Source organism: Crocodylus porosus, unplaced genomic scaffold (assembly GCF_001723895.1).
Source record: "Crocodylus porosus isolate Cpor-Errol unplaced genomic scaffold, CroPor_comp1, whole genome shotgun sequence".
Classification (NCBI taxonomy): domain Eukaryota; kingdom Metazoa; phylum Chordata; order Crocodylia; family Crocodylidae; genus Crocodylus; species Crocodylus porosus.
In genome coordinates, this window is record NW_017728916.1 from 5807630 (window position 1) to 5826658 (window position 19029).

At 45.9% G+C, this 19029-nt stretch overlaps 1 protein-coding gene across 1 annotated transcript in view; it reads right to left on the reverse strand.

The window, feature by feature from the left end:
* Positions 1–101: 101 nt before the first annotated feature.
* Positions 102–19029, reverse strand: part of LOC109310939 (probable G-protein coupled receptor 34) — a 27884-nt gene continuing 8956 nt past the window's right edge. The window contains exons 3-4 of the transcript XR_002101348.1: positions 9438–9446; positions 102–115 (exon numbers count right to left, since the gene is read on the reverse strand). The gene's annotated coding sequence lies outside the window, so the exon portion shown is untranslated. The remainder of the gene's footprint in view (positions 116–9437; positions 9447–19029) is intronic.

A 19029-nucleotide genomic window follows, 5' to 3' on the forward strand; every position in this document is an offset into this window, starting at 1 on the left:
CCCAAGTTCATAACATATAGGGGTACCTTAGTCAGAAGGCTGAGATGTGTGAGGGAGGCTTTTACATCACTTTGACCAGCAACGCTTGTGCCAGAATTTTTCCACAGAACACCAGCTTGAACTTTACCATACAGCTGGTTAAACCTCTGGATCTGCTGGGGAACTGGGAGATAGGGTTAGCAGAAATACAATACCCGCACAGCTGGAACAACATCAACGAAAACACCCCTTTCAAAATAATTTCTGGGACTAAAAGAATACCTCCTGCATCGGGCGTATTATACAACCATCACAGAGTTGCTGGATCTAATGAACAATACAATTACCATCCACCCTACTCCACCCAAATTAGTTATGCATTGTGATCAAGTGATCGGAAAAGTGAGACATAAGACCAAAGATAACTCTTATGCTTTTTATACCTGTGGTGAGCTAGCCTATATTTTGGGAATGCTACCAAAACACTTCCCAGCTGATATTATCAGTGGGTTCAATTCGCTGTATGTCTACATTGTGGAACATCAGCTTGTCGGGGAGTTTTCAGTTCCTTTACTATGCTGCGTCCCTGCCTGCCCATGGGAGCAATGAGTTTGTCACCATCACATACAACAACCCACATTATGTCCCCATTAGTCAGCACCATATTGACACAATCAGCATTGAAATAAAGATGGATCAGAACAAACACGTCTCATTTTGCTTTGGTAAGGTGATCATTAAGCTTCTTCTATGCCCCCAGAAGACTTTGAGATTTTAAAAAAAGTAAAAGCATGATGGTAATGGTAAAAAACTATGGGGACCCTAACTTGTACAGAAATTATTATAAAGCTCAGGCTGGGTATGGTCTTCCCAGATATCAGGGGGTGCCCATGATGTACGGGGCTGGAGTGGGAGGCATATTTTGCAGCCTCTTTAGAAAAGCTGTTCTGCTTTCAAGAAGGGGTCTGGAGATTATTAAGCCCCACGCTAAAAATGCAGCACAAAACATAGCCAAAGATGTGATCAGTCACATCTCCCTAACTGTCCTGGATGAGGTGGTCAAGCCGGCAAAGCAGGAGGGGTCCAGCCTTGTGTATATTCAAAGAAAGAGCCTTAAAAGAAAGATAGATGCACCATACTCCAGACATACAGGACCTCCTCAACCCCTTAAAAAGAAGAGGTTAAGTTGATGGGGCAGCCATACGTGAAAAATCAAGAAGCAGCCTGGGAGAAAGAAGGGGCGCTCTCCTGGAGGAAACAGAAATATATTTTAATTGCCATGGCCTTTGTTCACTGTGGGTCTGAAGAACGAGCCAAATCCAAACTGGATGTGTTTCAAATAGCCCCTATGCAGACCTGCATTGAGAAAAGCCTGTATGTTGAGCTCCTCCCACTCTAGGCTATTACCAAGTCCAGCCCCCTTGACTTTTTCATAGCCAGGAATGGTGAAGATTACATGGATTTGAACAACACGCTGCTGTGCCTTTGCTGCAAGATTGTAAAAGGCCATGAAACTGATCTCGATGCCAGGGTAGCGGTGGGTCTGGTGAACTACCTGCTAGCCTCTGTCTTCAGTCAGCTAGATGTCACTCTGGGAGATCATCTCATAAGCCAGAGCAACAACTGTTACCCTTACTGCGCCTTCATCGAATCGGTTCTCTACTACAGTGATGACACTCTCGCCACCCAATTTTTTGCCAGCCTGCTTTACAAAGATAACCCCGAACGTCATGAAATGGTTGTGTGGGATGGCGATAATCACAGGTTTTGGAGACGGGCAAACCTAACAGACCCGAGCAAAAAGATAGAGCTGCTTGGTCATCTCCATAGCAATTTGTTTTTTTCAAGAAAAACTGTTGCTGTACGGACATGAAAATTAAACTGACACACAGCAAAGATGCCTTCTGTTTGATGGGCTCCACAGTGGCTGACCAAGGCAAACTAAAAATCACATCCACCTAACTTTTTGTGAAAAAAGTGAAGGTAGCCCCAGACATCGGACTGGGCCATGCGGAGGCCTTGCTTACAGCCAATGCTAAATACCCCATGGACCGTGTGGTATGAAAGTGTTTAGCATTCCTGCTGGCAGCCGAGTCAGCAACCAGGAGAATCTGTTTCTGGGGCAGCTGCCCAAATTCATCATCATTGGGTCTGTGGATAACAATGCCTTTAGTGGGAATTATGCTAAGAACCCCTTTTACTTTAAACATTACAATATTAATTTTGTGGCCCTCTACGTCGATGGAGAACAAACCCCGACAAAGCCCCTACAACCAGATTTTGAAAATGGTAACTGCATGAGAGAATACATGCAGCTGGTACAGACAGCCAGGAAACATATGTAAGACCGGGCCCTGATAATCAACCATGAGGAGTTTGCCAGGGGGTACACCTTGTTTGCCTTTGACCTGTCTCCTGACCAGGAGCGTGCTGATCATTATTTGCTGATTAAAACCGGGAACTGAGAGCAGAAATACACTTTGTTGCGGCTTTGCCCACCACAGTTAACATGATTGTATATGGGGTCTTTAACAACGTCATAGAAATAAATCAGAGGAGAAACGTCCTGTTTGACTACATGTGAAGATGGACACCGAACAGCTCGCCAGGGTTTTATCCTCAGACCCTTATGCCAAAGAAACTTTTTTAGACGTTTTCCCCTGTGACTGCTTCCTAAGACTCGACTGTCTCAAAGGTCCCTGAGCTTGGCGGTCAACACGCACCCGCATAATCACCCCGGAGAACACCGGCTGGCTGCTTACCTGGAGGATCGGAACCGGGGGGAATTTTTCGACTTGTACGGTCACCCCCCAAACAGCGCTCTCTTTCCTCAAAGCATTATGTTGTTTTTAAACAAGAACGCTACAGATACTGCTTTCAGATGAAACAGTTACAAGATCTCTGATCCATCGCCTGCGGATACCACTGTGTGTTTTTCCTGCACCGCTGTAGCAATGGGCTATCATTTGAATAGATTTTACAATTGTATTATTCTGATGATTTAGCCCAAAATGATAGGGTGGTGATGCATTTTGTAAGAAGTAAATATAAAAATTTCTGTGTGGCCGGGCCTGCCCAGATATGTATTTCTCGCTATAACTTTCACGAATGCTTTGTCTAAATAAAACACTCAGCTGATGCTATGTAAATAAAGCTGTTGCTGTTTAAACATGTGTGCGCGCATGTGTTTTCATTTTAAAAAATCCTCTGTAGATGAAAATTGCAGCAGTATAGAATAGTTTAATTCAAAGTGTAAAACTTTACATGGAAAGGCAATGGCTTTTAGAGAGAGTTTTTTGCTTCTTAGGCCATGCTGTTGGTGTTTCTTGGTCTGAGTCAGATACTTTCAGGCGTTCCAGATGATCACGATTCACAGCATTGCCCATAACAGAAGATGATACATTCAGCTCAGCCATGGCTTTTGTGAAGATGTGCCAGCCTTTAGCCGGATGTGTAGTAGTCCCAGCGTGAGTCTGAAGGGTTCTCTGGACCAAGTCGAGCATGTTAGACCCCTTGACGAGCATCCCTTTGTAGACGAAACCCCCGTGATCATCCCAAGAAGAAATATCCTTGTGCTGGCTCAGCTTAGTGAGCAACACTTCAGCATTTTTCCTGTATCAGGCATGCACACTATCCAATACTTCCTGAATGATGGGGTCAGGGTTTGTTGGGGTTTCTAAGGGGTTTCTGGCCTCTAGGGGGGTCTGTTCTGGCAGAAACAGGGTTAATTTTCCTCTGTCCAGCTCACCCTGCTTTATGTAGGTCAGGTATTTCTGAAGCATGGCGGCATACAGTTTAGCTTTATTGTATTCTGCTAAACCCGGCCTTTGGAGAATATCCTTCATTTCAACATCCAGTAAGTGGGTTGCCTCAGTTCTGATATTTTCCTGAGCTGGTGGGGAGCCCTTAATTGCTCCAGCTCATGTTTGGGCACTAGGTACATTTTTTCTGCGTGCTCCATCACCGGCTAGTCGAAAGCCCCATAATCAGAGGGAGAGCAAAACTTAACAGAGGGCCGATAAATCCCCCTGACTGTTTCACCAGCTGTTTCTTTGTTTTAAGAGGCAATCTTGTGTTACTTAGGTTTTTTATGATCCCATGTCTCTTTTTCAGCACGCAAATTTGATGTGGTGTCAAAAGGGTGTTTCCTTCAAAGGTGTTCAAAGAAATTTCTGAAATGGCCACTACTAAATCATCAGAGGCTCAGCAGAGTAAAGCTTTTCTCTGCTGTGGGGAGGATTGAAGAAGCAGTTTTAAGAGAGTCAAATTTCTTTTTTACACAGTTAGACATGTTGCCCTTCCACCATCTCAAGAGCTAAGAGAAGTCTGCCGCTACATCATCTCTTTTTATTCCCACCCGCTGGTTTTTTAAAAGTGTAAGCAGCCGGTTGGCCAGGAGGAAAAAGCCCAGTTCTTAATCTAAAAACATCTGCGATAGAAGCATTTAAATCAACCACCAGATACCCATTAGGTGTTTTAGTGGCATCCTCAAAGGCTTCTAGAAAGAATTGGGCCTTACCCGGGTACATCTGCCATGCCAGGGACACTATCTGTAGCTTATCCCTGGGGGATTTAACAAAATCATGTATTTTGTGTTAAGGGCAATGGTGCGGCTCCTTTTCCCTTGACAGAAAACATTTTGAACTATATACATAATGGTAAGGCTTTCTCAATTTTGCTGCTGTCACAAGCAGAGTCCATCAAATCATCTACCACAACCAGATTTATTTTATTAGGAGGAAACAAACAGTCATCGTTGGGACTGTCTGGTAGACCCTCCACAAACTTGATAAAAGGATATTTACAAAGCAGTTCTTTATACAAAGGCTGCCAACAGCTATAGCACCACACGATGGTCTCAGGCAAAACAGGCAGCATTCGATCAGCATGATCCAGAAGGTTTTTTATAAAATAACTTTTACCACAGTTGCTAGGGCCTGCCAAAATCACAGAAAAGGGGTGCTTACAGCACAGATCTGTGTTTAAACACCATAGGGGAGACGGTTAAAGTTTTCTGTGAGACGCTTTTGTCAAAAACGACTTTCTGTGTTTTTCTCAACTCTAAGGGTGCATAAACAATGGTGAAACAGACTATAAAGATGTTTGTGGTACCCGAGAGCATGTAATGCTTTTTGGCGTGCTTCCAAGACACGCAGGCTGCCTCATCTTCAGTAAAGTCGCAAGATGAAATTTCATAGACAGGAGAAAAGAGGTAGCCAAAGAGTTCTCGAGGTCTCTCGCGAAGCTGGTGTTGGGCAAGTTCGCTCTCTGACTGGATTTACCCCACAAAGAAATTAGAAACAATTTTGCTATTTGACGCTTTGCGGGGTGGGGTTTGATATGCTCTGGGTGTAAGGTCACGCCTTCCTTGTGCAAGAAATAGGCCACGTATCTCTCTTGTTTTCCTTGGTCGGTACACCAGGCCGGGTAGCCCGAGGCTTCCTGCTTCTGTCGGAGGTGCATTTTTATGTACCGTGAAAAAAGGGTGCCAGACCTCAGCAAAATGCGAGACTTCATAGATTTGAGCTATTCTGTACCCCTTGATGATAGATTAATTCAATTCGGGTGTGCACCACGTGCCCAGGAAAGCTGTCTCTTCAGCAGTGGGGTCATACTTTTGGTGTCTTATTTCCATGCAGGGGTGGCACAGCATAAACATAAGTTTCCTGTTCACCCTGATGGATAGCACAGGGAAAAAAGGGTTTCACGGTGGGTACAGTTTCACCCTGGCTATTCCAAAATAGCTTGACAGGGGTTGGAAATTGTCATGAATGAGTTCAGGGTGTCCAGTTGGGTTTTCTTTCATTTTGTTTATGAAGGGGTAAAGACTGGTAAAATAATCATAGTGTATTTATTTGCCGGGTTTAGTTTGGTAATACAGACAGATGGCATTAGTTCTCCCTCCCAAAAGAGGGTCCCTAGGCACCAGTGGGGAACGTAGCGGGGTTCTGCTTAAAATATCTGCCAGCTCCCCATCCGTTTCTAACAGAGCCCTCCACTCGTGCTCCCAAATGGTCTTGATGGTAAACCCCTCTATCTTGAGATAATCAGTCTTGTGCAATGCCTGGTAATTAAGAAACCCGAAGGTGGTCTCTGTCAATGGGTTCTGTTCTTTCTCATTGTAGCAAGTGACACAACCGTGGAAAAAACATCCATTAAATTCAAACGCTGTAGGTTCCCCATCAATGTTGACATACCCGTCTGAAAAATAGGGGCCTACCTGAAATTCCCCACCCTGTAAAGTATGTCAAATTTGAATATTTTCTTTCTCTGAAATGTGCATTAGCCACTGGATAGATGGGGTTGAAAACCTCTTTTTCTGTCTGTGATAGTTGTCTGGGGGGAAAAGTGCTATGGTCTGCGGTTCCAAAAATATAAACCTGTACATGGCCATGCAGATGGAGACCAGAGCGATGTATTGGAAAGGATCTATGCAGAGTTCAATGTTTTGGAGTTCACCATCTACTTCCACTCGATCTACCCGCCATGTCATTTTCATGATTTCATCCCTGTAGAGGGATGAGAACATCAAATTTTTTACGTCCTGCTGACAATAATAGGCCAGTTCCTTTTGCATGTCAAAGGTCTTATTGCGGTTATCCTGACACCATTTTAAAAACTGTTCTTTCTCATCATATTTTCAACACTGTAGTACTCCAATTTTGGGAGAGGCCCCACATAATTTTGGTTTTCTGCCGTATTAAAAAAATGTGGGAAATAACCTTTGCATTCTTCAAACCCCTTCAAAACCCATCACCTGTGGAAGTTTCATTGGCAAAAAGTTGGAACGGACGCCTAGACTGGTCACTTCAATGCACATGAGTTTACCCTCCTGGGTGATTAGTTTCATGCCCATTTTTTCCTTTAATAACTGGCTAACAATGAAGTAACCATCATAGCCTTCGGTACTCTGAGCTATGAAGGTGTAGTCCTTGAACTTTTTATCCATAAAGACCTTAATAAAATCAGATAGACACTCTTCACCCTTAAACTCCCAAGTGCTTTCAAGCTTTTTGGGCTTAGCTTTACAAGCCTTTTTGGGGGTTTTGCCTGCGACTTTCTGAGGGTTTTTTTCCCCGTCTTTAGCTCCATTGCAAAAATGTACTTGGGCACATGCATCCCCGTCTCCTGCATATGTTCAAACTCATAAAAAATGTACTCCTTGTCCTCTTCAGGCTCTTTAATCTGGCGCATAAAGCACCAGTGCTTGTTTACATCCGTGATTTTCCCTTAACACTGTTTGCACTCGTGCTTTTTGTCTATGTAAGATTTACACTCATTGCACAGAGTTTTAGTCAGACATTTGATCTGCTTTTCAGAGGCCAGGGCCACGTGCCTTTCTAAGCACTCTTTGGAACGATGGAACAGCTTACAATTAGGGCACCTCTGTGTCTTGCCTATGGTTTCAGCGCAGTTCGGGCTCAGGCAAAGACAATATCAGAACCTAGACTCATGGCTATGGCTGTACAACTTCTGACAAAGATCGCAATAATTTCTCATGCCAAACACCTTTTTCACATCGAAAATAAGTGATAATGTTCACCATGCAGCAGAAGAAAACAGGTGTCAGGTTACTGAGTATGTCCTGTGTTTCAAATAAACTCCACCCATATTTTTCCTTATGCATCACTATGTGAATGTTAACCTGTTCAAGGTCTTCAAACAAAGGTTCTTGATGGAGCAGAACCTTTTGATATATAGACAGGCCTAATTTCCTGTGCAGTTCTTTGGCACCATCTAGCAGTTCTGTATCTCTGGCCCCTCTATGTTTTGTAACAGCCAATAGACTGCCTGCAAAGCACAGGTTAGTATCATAGGTATTCAAGTCGATTAAATACTTCCTCTTTTTAGCAATGATCTGGGAATAGGGGATAGAGCTTATAACTGTACGGCTCCCACCACCCCGGCCTCTCACAATGACCACAATCAGCCAAAATGTCGAATCGAGCAATATTTCTCTCTGGCTTTGTAACAGGTTACTGAACCACTCTAAAAACAGCTCTGGGGTCATCTGGTTTAAATTAATAGATTGAGAGTATGAACAGTTTGCCATGCTGTCTGCCTGAGTACATGACTGGCCATAGTCATTGCCCGTGAATCTCTGGTGGAGTTCTGCTACCATTTCTTCTACCCCTCTGCTTACGACTTCGTATGCCACTTGTAATGGCACATGCTCCAGATGCACAAAACAGAAATCCTCAGTGTACCTCGTCCCCCCATACCTGGCTACAGACCACTCTTGCCTTCTCACCCGCACCATATGTATGTCTGGTAAAACAACCTCTGCTGACTTAGGAGACCGGGGGTTGCTTGAGGGGTCCTCTAAATTGCCTTCTACGCCAGATTCGCTATCCCAACTCTCTGACTCTTCAGGTCTTGGTGGTGGGTCAGGCCTGGGAGGCTGGGGAACATTTGAGGGGCCCTGCAAAGTGCTTCCTGAATCATATTCTCCATCCCCTCTCTCTAGCTCCATGGGTCTTGGTGGAGGATCAAACCTGGGAGGAGGGGAAGCATTCGAGGGGCCTTCTAAAGTGCCGTTATTAGGAGATCTCTTATTTTTTCTCAACTGGTGTTTAGCCTTCCCCACACTCCTCTTTAACCAGGCTCTTACTTTTTGCCCCGCAAGCCACTTGCTGGTTCACCACCCATTCTTACCCCTGTGTTTACCATGACTACACCTCTTATGATACAGGCCATGACTGTTGTCCGAGTTACACAGACTACCTCTTGAGTAAAATTTACCCTTTTGCTCTGGTAGTAATCATGATCTTTCAAAGCACTCTGCACACTTCTTACAACAGGCCTTTTGGTAAAAGATTAAGTTTTAAAATATGCAGAGCTCTGAACACACAGGTCAGCTTTTTTGCGGTCTGATTTATCTTTATAACACACACCCCCACCACCCCAGACCATACAAAATCTGTGAGAATATATATTTTTAAATTCAGTCTTTATTTCCAACAAAAACTTTTACAATATTTACTAGTTTATTTTGTTAACCCTTCTCCTAAGAAGGGATTTTTATCATTTCTAATGACTATTAAGTCTCATTGGCTTTATCTTTACAAAAAAACCCTATATGTATGTGAATAGAGATCCAAAACACTAAAGCGAATGCTATTCTACACAGCTGAAAACTGTTGATGTGCTTTAAAACCCCCACCCCCAGCCTCCCACCAAAATCAGCAAAAGATATAAACCCCCATTTTAAACTGTTTTTGCTAAACCCTTCTCTTAAGCTGGGTTCTATAATTTCTAGTACCAATTAAGCATTCAATATGGGGTATGAGAGTTTATCTTCCTCAGTGGTCAAATAATGAAGAGCAGCATTAGGATCTTCTGCAGAATACACAGTGTTTAGAAGCTCTCTAATCTGAAGTAAATGTTTCTCAGTAATTCTGAGGATGTTCCTGGCAAACCCAATGGCTATAACAGCATTGAAAATGCTATCAAGACACAGACTTTTCCTGGTAAAGTTCCTGAATTGTTTGATTTATGTCTTCATCTAACCAAGTAACACAATGATGTGCTACCTGACCCCCCAGGGCATGAACACACCCCCAGCAGTTATCAAAAAATCTCCTCCTCAAGCAGTATTTCATTATGTCATAAAAGGAAATGCATGCAAAAGACTTCATGAAGATTTTACATTCTTGTCGTGAAACAGGACAATGCCTAATTGTCTTCTGAACTCTTCAGCCTCAACCGGTGTCTGTTCTCTGCAGAATCATACACTTCTTTCTGGTGTCATCAGTATCAGTGTACTGGTGAGTAGGCTTTCTGGAGTCATTAAAAAGGCTTCATCTAACTGCAAATGAGTTCAAATAAAGGCCTTAGTTAGCTGCTGTTTAATCAGTCCTTAGCTACTTCCAAACACACACATGCTATAAAGTGAACCCACACCACTGCCATCAAAATCTAAGTGCCCCACTCCACCCCCCACAACCATGCTCCAAGTCTCTTACCGACCTCTCCTCTGCAATGACCTCTACTTTGCATGCAGGGTCTGGCAAAAAGATACCATCTTCCAAATTCTCAACATCTGTTTTGGGGTCCAGGGCTTCCTTCATTTGCCTGTTCATTGGGTCTTCCTGAACAGGGTCAAGCATCTCAAAAAGTCTTTGGGCTAGCCTCCTCATAGAAAAACTATTTCTACGGTAATGCTTTCTATGAGGCCATCTTGGGGCTGTGGTGAGGGGGCCTACAGGCGTTGTGAAAGAATCCATATCCACCCCTGCTTGCTTTAGCACAGTCTCAGACAAACAGAGGGGTTGTTTGGGAAAGCATCTAGAGTTGGTGGTCTTACAGGTAGAGCCCCACCCCTCTACTCACTCCAATTGGTTTGGCATCATCCTGGAGGAGGTCTGAGGCCTCTGAAACCCCTGCCAATTGGTTGGGGGTGGTGGGGCAGGTTGTTAGAAGGGTCACACCATCCCACTGCCACCCCATAGGTCATGCCTGTGCCCTGGGGGGCTAGAGCAGTCTGGGGGCTGATAGGTCATAACTGTACCATGTGGTCTAGGGTGGGTCTTGCAGCATGAGGGGGTGGGCTTTGGGGGGCTGCATGGCCTGTCCTTCAGATATCATGGGCTGTGTGGTGGTGGTGTCACACACCATGTGACTGGAGGGCAGGGGTGGGGTTACTGATGTCACACACCTTGTGACTGTGGGTGGGGGCAGAGTTGCTGGTCTCACACACCGTGTGCCGGGTGGGGATGGAGTCACTGATGTCACACACCATGTGACTGGGGGTGAGGGCAGAGTTGCTGATGTCACACACCATGTAACTGGGGCGAGGTTTGTGATGTCACACACCACATGACTGGAGAAGCTTCTATTGAGTGCCAGGAGCAGTCTAGGTTAATCCCTTGCTCTCCGCACTGCCGCACATGGCAAAACTGTGGATCTGGGGTCAGGGTTTAGTCCAGCCTGTGACCCTCTTGCCCACCCGTTGTCCCAGGATTCTTATCACTATTTGGGATTCCCCCGCCAAGCCACTATGCCGTGTCTCAGCTCTCCTCACACTCACTGGGATCGCCTGAGGAGTAAGGTAAGCAGCCTGCCTGACATCTTTTCCTAGGTCGTCAGATGGGCTTCTTGTCTCTCTCACCTTTTCTTGTGCCCGAAAGCAATCAGTCTCCTGCCACCAGTTTTATGCCGGTTTTTCGTGAGCTAATAACCCAGTCTTGTCTCGGGTGTGTAATTCCTCCCACCTGGCAGGGATCATCATCAGGTCAGTCTGACCCAACCTTGTCTAAGTAACAGGGTTCCTGCTTGAGTCCCTGTTACACTCAGGGAAAGGGGTTGGGGTTCAACGCAATCTGAACTGCCCTCCAGAGGCTTAGGATCCCCAGGGGCTCCTTGAGAGGGTAGACTGAATCAGGTAGCAGGAGGCCTGGATTTCATTCATGATCAGAAAGAGGATCCAGTATAAGGCCTTCTTTATGGCTGACTGGGTCAGGCCAATGGGGTCATAGTAGATGCAAACTTAGCAGCCTGGAACCCCTATTTTGAGTTACAGAGGGACCTCTCAATGAGAGTAACAAAAGACAAGGCCACAGGGACCTAGTAGTACCAACTATTAGTGCTGAAGCAATACCATCGCCAGGTTTTGAAATTAGACTATGATGTACTATGGGGAGGCCATTTAGGGATGAAAAAGGTCTAGGACAGAGTGCTGGCAAGGTTTTTCTGGCCTGGGGTATACCAAGAAATCAAGGACTATTTTGCATCCTTCCCCAAATGCTAGCTGGTCACCCCCCACCCCATTCATAAGGCCCCACTTGTAGCCTTTCCATTGTTCCACATATGCTTTGAGCATGTCAGAGCGGGCTTGGTAGGACCACTGGAGCCCAGCTCAAGAGGGTCCAAGTTCATCCTGGTCTTTGTCGACTATGCTACCCACTACCCCCATGTTGTGGCAATCCTCTTGGCTTCAGCACAAACTGCGGCCTCTGAGATATTACAGATATTCTTCTGGGTGGCCATTCCCAAAAAGGCTTTGACTGACCATGGCATGGGCTTCATGTCCTGGTTCTTGCAAGAGGTTTGGGGCTTGTTAGTTCATTCTGTAAACTTCAGTGTACCATCCCCAAATGGATGAATTGGTTGAAAGATTTAACTAGACACCAAAGGGGATGTTGAGAACATTTGTCTTGGAAGAGCCTTGGAATTGGGACCAGTTATTGCTGTACTTATTACTCATTGTTCAAGAGGTTCTGCAGTCTTCCATGGGCTTTTTGCCCTTTGAATTATTATATGGAAAGCAGCCCCAGGGTGGGTTACATGGATTCTGGCAGGCCCAAGGAACAACAACACAGAACATAGTCCAATATATCCTGACGCTACAGGGAAGATTAGATCTGGTGGGTGTCCTTGCAAAAGAAAATCTCAGGGCTGCACAGGAATAGCAGTATAATAAAAATGCCCAACTCCAGATTTATCAGCCTGGGGACAGTATTACTATTTCTCCTTTCCTCCAACAGTAGGTTGCTGGCTAACTGACAAAGCCCTTTTGAGGTCCTGCAGAAGGTAAGCAAGGTAAATTTATGATGTTCACCTAATAGAGAAACAGCAAAGTTTGCAGATACATTATGTCAACCTGATGAAGAACTGGAGGGCCCGAGAAGCCTGTATGGTGTCTATGTGTTTTCTGGGAGTTGGCCTGGGGATTCGAGATCCCTCATTACATCTGATGCCTGGCCTCATGCTAGGGGCAGCTTTGACCTCAATGCAATGGGCTGAAGTAAAAAGCCACCTGGAGGAATTCAGAGGTATTTACAGTTATTCCAGGCAGTTATACTACACTGATTGAACACTGGGTTATCCTGAAGCCAGGCTTGTGCAGTTCAGAAGGGATACTCAAGAGTTCCAACGTGGCTGAGGGAAATAGTAAAGCAAGAGATTAAGAAGATGCTGGTCCTAGGGACGATAGAGAAATCTGCCAGTGAGTAGAGTAACGCAACAGTTTTGGTGCCAAAGCCTAATCACATTATCCAGTTTTGTATTGATTTCTGTAAAGTCAATGCAGTTTCAAAGTGTGATGCATATGCTATACCCAGAATAGATTAAATGGTCGAAGGAATAGACAGTGCAGAGTACATAATCACCCTGCATTTAACCAAAGGGTATTGGCAAATACCTCTGGACCCAGCGTCCTAAGAAATCATAGCCTTTGCAACACCCTGGGGACTCTGTCACTTCTGAACCCTGCCTTTTGGTCTCCACAGGGCCCCTGCAACCTGCCAACATCTAATGTACAAAATACTCTGCCTACACTGGGCATGTGTGACCACTTATCTGGACAATGTAGTGATATTTGCCAACTTGTGGGTGGAACACCTCCAGTGTGTGAGAGAGGGGCTGCAGTCAATACAAGTGGCTGGCTTCACGGCCAGCCCTGCTAAATGTCACCTGGAATGCACAAGGCCAGATATCTAGGATATATACTGGGCGATGTCAAGATCAGGCCCCTACTGGACAAAGTCAATGCTCTTGTCAAATCTCTGGCACCAGCAGCCAAATGGCAGGTGAAGTCATTTTTAGGGTTTGAGCTACTATTATCTATTCATCCCCAAATTTGCTGCCACCAGGGCCCCACTAACTGACCTGCTGTGGAAGGGAGCACCTCAAAGGATTCAGTGGTCACCCAAGTGTGAGGCAGCATTTGGGGCAGTAAAATGGCTACTGTACAGTGTGCCAGTCCTGCACAGCCCGCACCTAACAAAGGATTTATTACAGACAAGTGCCTCAAACCAAGGCCTGAGGGCTGTTCTCTCCCAGGAGTCTGAAAATAGAGAAAAACTCCATCCTATATTTTAGCAGCAGGATGCTCCTCTCCAGAAACAGAAATGTAAGTCTGATCCTCAAGCAGCACCAGGAGAGTGTAGGCTGAAGGGCTTCCCCCTGCCACAATGAACAGCTTTGACTGTCTCAGTGACAATTCATGTCCTTAAGGTCACATCAAGGATGCCAACGGCCTGCAAAATTGTGGGGACTGTCAGGAACATCAGGACTTGGGAGCCAAACAGCCCACCCCTTCTCTCACCACTGACAGCCTGGGGTGAGTCCTGCAGAGCCCAAGTGAGAGGTACTCTCCCTAGGTTTCTTCTGCATCTCAGGGCAACCAAAGACTCCTTGAGTGTTTGGGAGTAGAAGCCTCAGAGCATGTGCATTTACCACCTCAGGAGTCAACACTAGATACAGAGAGCTTCCAAAATGACTTGGAAAACCTGCCTGGGAGTTCATCCCCTATTACAGGAGTTGGCACACCCGTGCACACCTTGAGGCACGTGGTGGAGAGAGCTGCATGGGGCTCAATCTTTCTTGTGGCAATGCAGCCCCAGCCCCTTCCCCACCGTCTGGCCTTAGGCGCACGTACACCTGCTGCTAGCCCTGAACCAAGCCGGGGCTCCAGAGATCCCAGTGCAACTACTTACAGCCTCCCAGTTGCCTACCACAGCCAACCTGGGCTCTGGGCAGGCCCCTGCCACCTACAACAGAGCCTGGGTTGCTTGCAGCAGGGAGGCTACAAGCAGCTGCATCAGGGTCCACAGAGCCCTGGCCTGGCTCATTGCTGGCAACAAGTGCATGCACAGTTCAGGGCAGATGGCAGGCAAGGGGCCAGAGCTGCACTGCCACAAGAAGGATTGGGCCCCTCACAGCTCCTCCACCACTTCCTCCCTGTACTAGGTATTAGTTTTTCCCCTCCTCTCTCCCCATCCTCCTCTCTCCCTCCTTCCTTCTTGCCTGCCATCTTCAAGGGCGCTGCCACTTCCCTTCCCTTCCCTTCCTTGCCCCGTTGGACTGCTCCTCATCCTGCAGTAAAGGATAACCAGTAAGCCTCCCCACCCCCCCACCCCCATTTTGTTTTCCTGACACACCACCATCTTACAAGTAAGGACTGCAGTTTTTTTGATATTCTGCCCTAAAATGTTGCTGACCCCTGCCCTATCATTTAGGCAGACAAGTATAATGGAGACTCCTTCTTTATTCCCTGTTCAGGGTCAATATCTGCAGTTCCTGCTGCTTCCATGGCTACTTCTACCTTTGAGGACCCAAGATCACTGCCTGACACTGAAGAGCAGCCAGTAGCCAGACTGAGGAAGAGGAGAAAGAAGAGCAAGAAGATGATGGCAGACCTGGGTGTATCATTAGAGAGGAAAACAGCAACTGAAGGGGACCAGTGCTCTTGGTTGGAGGACCATCAGGGCTATGGCACTGGCTTGGTCAGGTGGGGATCTCCCAAGCCATGCAGGCCATAGGCTTCTAGGTGTGTAGAACACCCAGGCCATCAGGAAGGCTGTGGGTAGAGCAAAGCTGACTGGAGATACTGATGGAGAACCTCCATGTGGAGAGGGACACACAGCAATCTCCCATACAGCGGTAGCTCCAGCTAAACCATGGGGCAAGCAGCAGGAGCTGATGGCTGTGGAGGTAAGGCTGTAAGGCCTCTACACTGTAGCAAGGTAACCAAATCAGCAGTACTCAACCCCCTAAGCAGAGCCAGCTGAGCCTCATCCTACTGATTGTTTCTAGAGCTGCCTTTAAGGAGTTCTTGCAGCACCTGTTGAGCAAAAACTGGCTCTTGCTTGTGTGATTTCCTTGGTGCTTTCTCCAGCATCCTTGCTCATGGACCCAGACCCTGAACACCCCTGCTCTGGAGCATTTTCTTTGTTCTTTGGGTGCAACATTCAAACCTAGAATGGCTGTTAGTTGCATGCCACAAGGTCTAGGGAAAGAGAGAGTTACAATCTTCTCACCAATTAGAGCTGGTGAAAGGCACTCCCAGCCACCATTTCCACCTGAAGATCCAGGTGCACCCCAAGGATGTGAATCTGAGTAATAAGGGAGAACAGAACCCCCTCATTGATGGATGTCCTTGTTTCCCTCCAAACCAAGTAATGATGATCAGCCCACCACCATCACTACTATCTTGGCTGGATTTAGCTTCAGTTGGTTCACCCTTATCCAGTCCCCAACTGGAACCAGGCACTAGGAAAGGACCAAGGCTGCAGGGTGTGGGCCAACTGAAAAAGAGAGACATAGAGCTGGATGTTGTCAGCATGCTAAAGATACTTCATTTGAAATCTCCACATTATCTTGCCTGGTGACCTCATATACAGCACAGCAGAGCAGAGGATCACTCTGGGTTGCAGAGTCAGACCTGCAGTCAGCAAACAAAAATGAGAATGGATACAGAGATGATGAGGGTTTAGAAAAGTCTCCAGACTAAAATCCCAAAAAAACCTGTGTCCTTGCTCATCATCTCTGGTGTCTTGTCAGAATTCTGCAGAGAGAGAGGATTTGTGCACAGAGGGCAGAACATAGGAATTGGATAGAATCATAAAAACTAAGCTGGACAGGACCTTGAGAGGGACCCAGTCCATGCACCCCAAGGCAGATCAACTGTCTCTGGATAATCATCTGACTCGACTAGCTTAATCTCTTTAAAAGATAGGCTAGGCCATTAGTTGGGAATCAAACCCAGTTCAACTATAAGCAGGCAGCTATGCTTACCACCACAGGATCTATATACCATATCCCTTTATATTGCTCAGGAGTACTCTTGTATTTCCTGTGTTCCAAAAACCACTGGGTACAGGCAGCCAGAGCAATTGTAATAATGGAGAGACAAGCAACTTTTACATCCTGGGGGATTCTGCTGCTGTTCAAGCATAGCAAAACCTCGGCACCTTTAAACCTGTCTCATTCAGGGTTAAAGAGGTAGCAGTTTGTTAACTTGTATCACTACAGAATCATGCAGACCTGGCAGGTAGATCATAGCAGCTGACGGATGCATCTGAGCAAAGAGCTTCTCTTTCCCCGCCCCCCTTTTTCTTAGTGCATATGTCCTTACCCTGGAATGCTCTCATTTGTATTGGGGGGGTGACAGGGAGCAGAGACCCTTTAAGAACAATGAGGTGCAGCAGGGAGGAATCTCAACACTGGACAGATGCCCAGATTGGGAGTGTTTAAAAGGGCCCTAGCTGGGAGAGAAGAGAAGGAGCTGAAGTAGGGTGGTGCTACTGAGGGAAGCCGAAGGACTACTGAGGCTTGAACTGAAAGGGACAAGATTATTTTCTTTTGATTTCCTTTGCTGAATGAAGTGAGCAGAGGGGCCAGAATATTTTGTGTTAAAGGAGGACTCAAGCCAAAAGGCCTGTTGTTTTGACCCCTGAAAGAGATGTGGCTGTGATCCACACGTTGGCTAGCAAAAGGTGTGATCAGCTGCCCTTGGTAGCCAGGGTGGAGGAATTAGCACTTCCAAGTGCAGGACTGCACTCATGATGACATGGAGTGATTGGCCCTGGTGACTAACAGGAATCCTGTGTTCTGTTCTTGATTCAGTAGCTAACTTGGCCTTTGGTCCTGAGGAAGTGTTTTAATCGGTCTGTCCCACCTGAAAAGGGGGGATAATAATACTCACCACATCCTCAGAGTTACTGAGAGTTTTGGCAGTAAAAATACTTAGTATGTAAGTAGTGGGGCTGCTCCCAGGCTCTTTACTGTTTCCCTCAATGATCTGAAAGTTACTGCAAAGTACTGTTGGTAAAAAATTGTAGGCTGCGCACAGACTGGCAAAGTGGTAAATGCTGATGAGGGCAGAGCAGTTAGTTACAGAGTGATCTGGGTTTGGGCCTCCTCAGACAAAGTACATTTGAATACAGGAAAAGGCAAAGTTATGTAGGGCAGTGATTCTGAACCTGGGTGTCTTAGTACCCCGAGGTGCGGTGAGATCCTTTCAAGGCTGCCATGCAATATTAGCACTGTTTAGTTTGCAAACACTTACACATGACTCACAAGATAAACCAAGAGGTTTCAAAAAGGAATCCATATGTCATGAACATCCTGGCCTGTTGTGGTCTTTCTGAGTTCTTTGCAGCAGAAGAACCGCTATTATTTTTCTGCACTTAAAATGAGTGAAAACTAAGAACTGGAATTTTTGAGAGGTGTTTTGTGTCTAAAAAGACTGAAAACTGATTTAGGAACCAAAAACATAGGCCAGACCTAGAAACAGAGGGATGGAGGACAAGGATGCAGTAGAAGATATAGGGGAAGAGTGGACCAGCAACTGAAGCTGAGCTCCCAGTGCAATGCTGTATCAAGAAAAGCTAATGAGTGGATAAACAGGGGACCAATGAGTAGCTCTACAGAGGCAATTTTCCTGTGGAGAGAAAATTGCCTTCCTACAGCAACATGTTGCTCCTGCATTTATGGCATCAGCAATGCCAATCCTGGAACAATGTGTCCTCTTCTGATGTGCATGTTTTGAAAAGGAGGGTGTAAAACTACAGAGGGTAAACGGTAGCATTACAAAAAATGATCCAAGGGTCAGAGAAAATGGCTGACAGTGAGAGATGCTAGGAGCTGAATCTACCAGTACTTGGCTTGTCAGGGAAAACCCTGAGTGGTGACTTGAGAATGGCCTATAGATACCTTCACAGAGAGAAAATACTGGGTGCTGACAGGCTCTTTAATACAGCAGGGAAAGGCAGAACAGGGACCAAAGGCTGGAAGCTGAAGTCCAATGAGTTCTAATTACAAATAAGGCACAAATTTTACCAATGAGGGTGATTTACCACTACAACAAACCTACAAGGGAGGTGGTAGATTCTCCATCTCTTGATGGCTTCAAGTCCAGACTGGATGCCCTTCTAAAAATTGTGCTTGACTAGGAACTCTTAGACTACATACAGGAGGAACTGAATGAAATTATCTGGCCTATGACATAAAAGAAGTCAGATAGATGATCTAACGATGCCTCTGTGAATTGACACCTCTAAGACTTTTTGGCTGACAGATTCAGGCACTTCACAGCCCTTCACTAGCCTATCTCTCACTACTTCATGAGATGGAGAAGGATTAGCAACCCTGCTTTACAGAAGAAGAAAGGGAGGCAAAGATTTCATAGCTGATGACAGCAAACTTTGGGGCAAAGCATCCACACCTGAAGACAGGAGGGTGATCCAGGCTGACCTGGACAGGCTCAGCAAATGGGCAGACAAGAACCTGATGGTGTTTAACACTGAAAATGCAAGGTTCTCCACC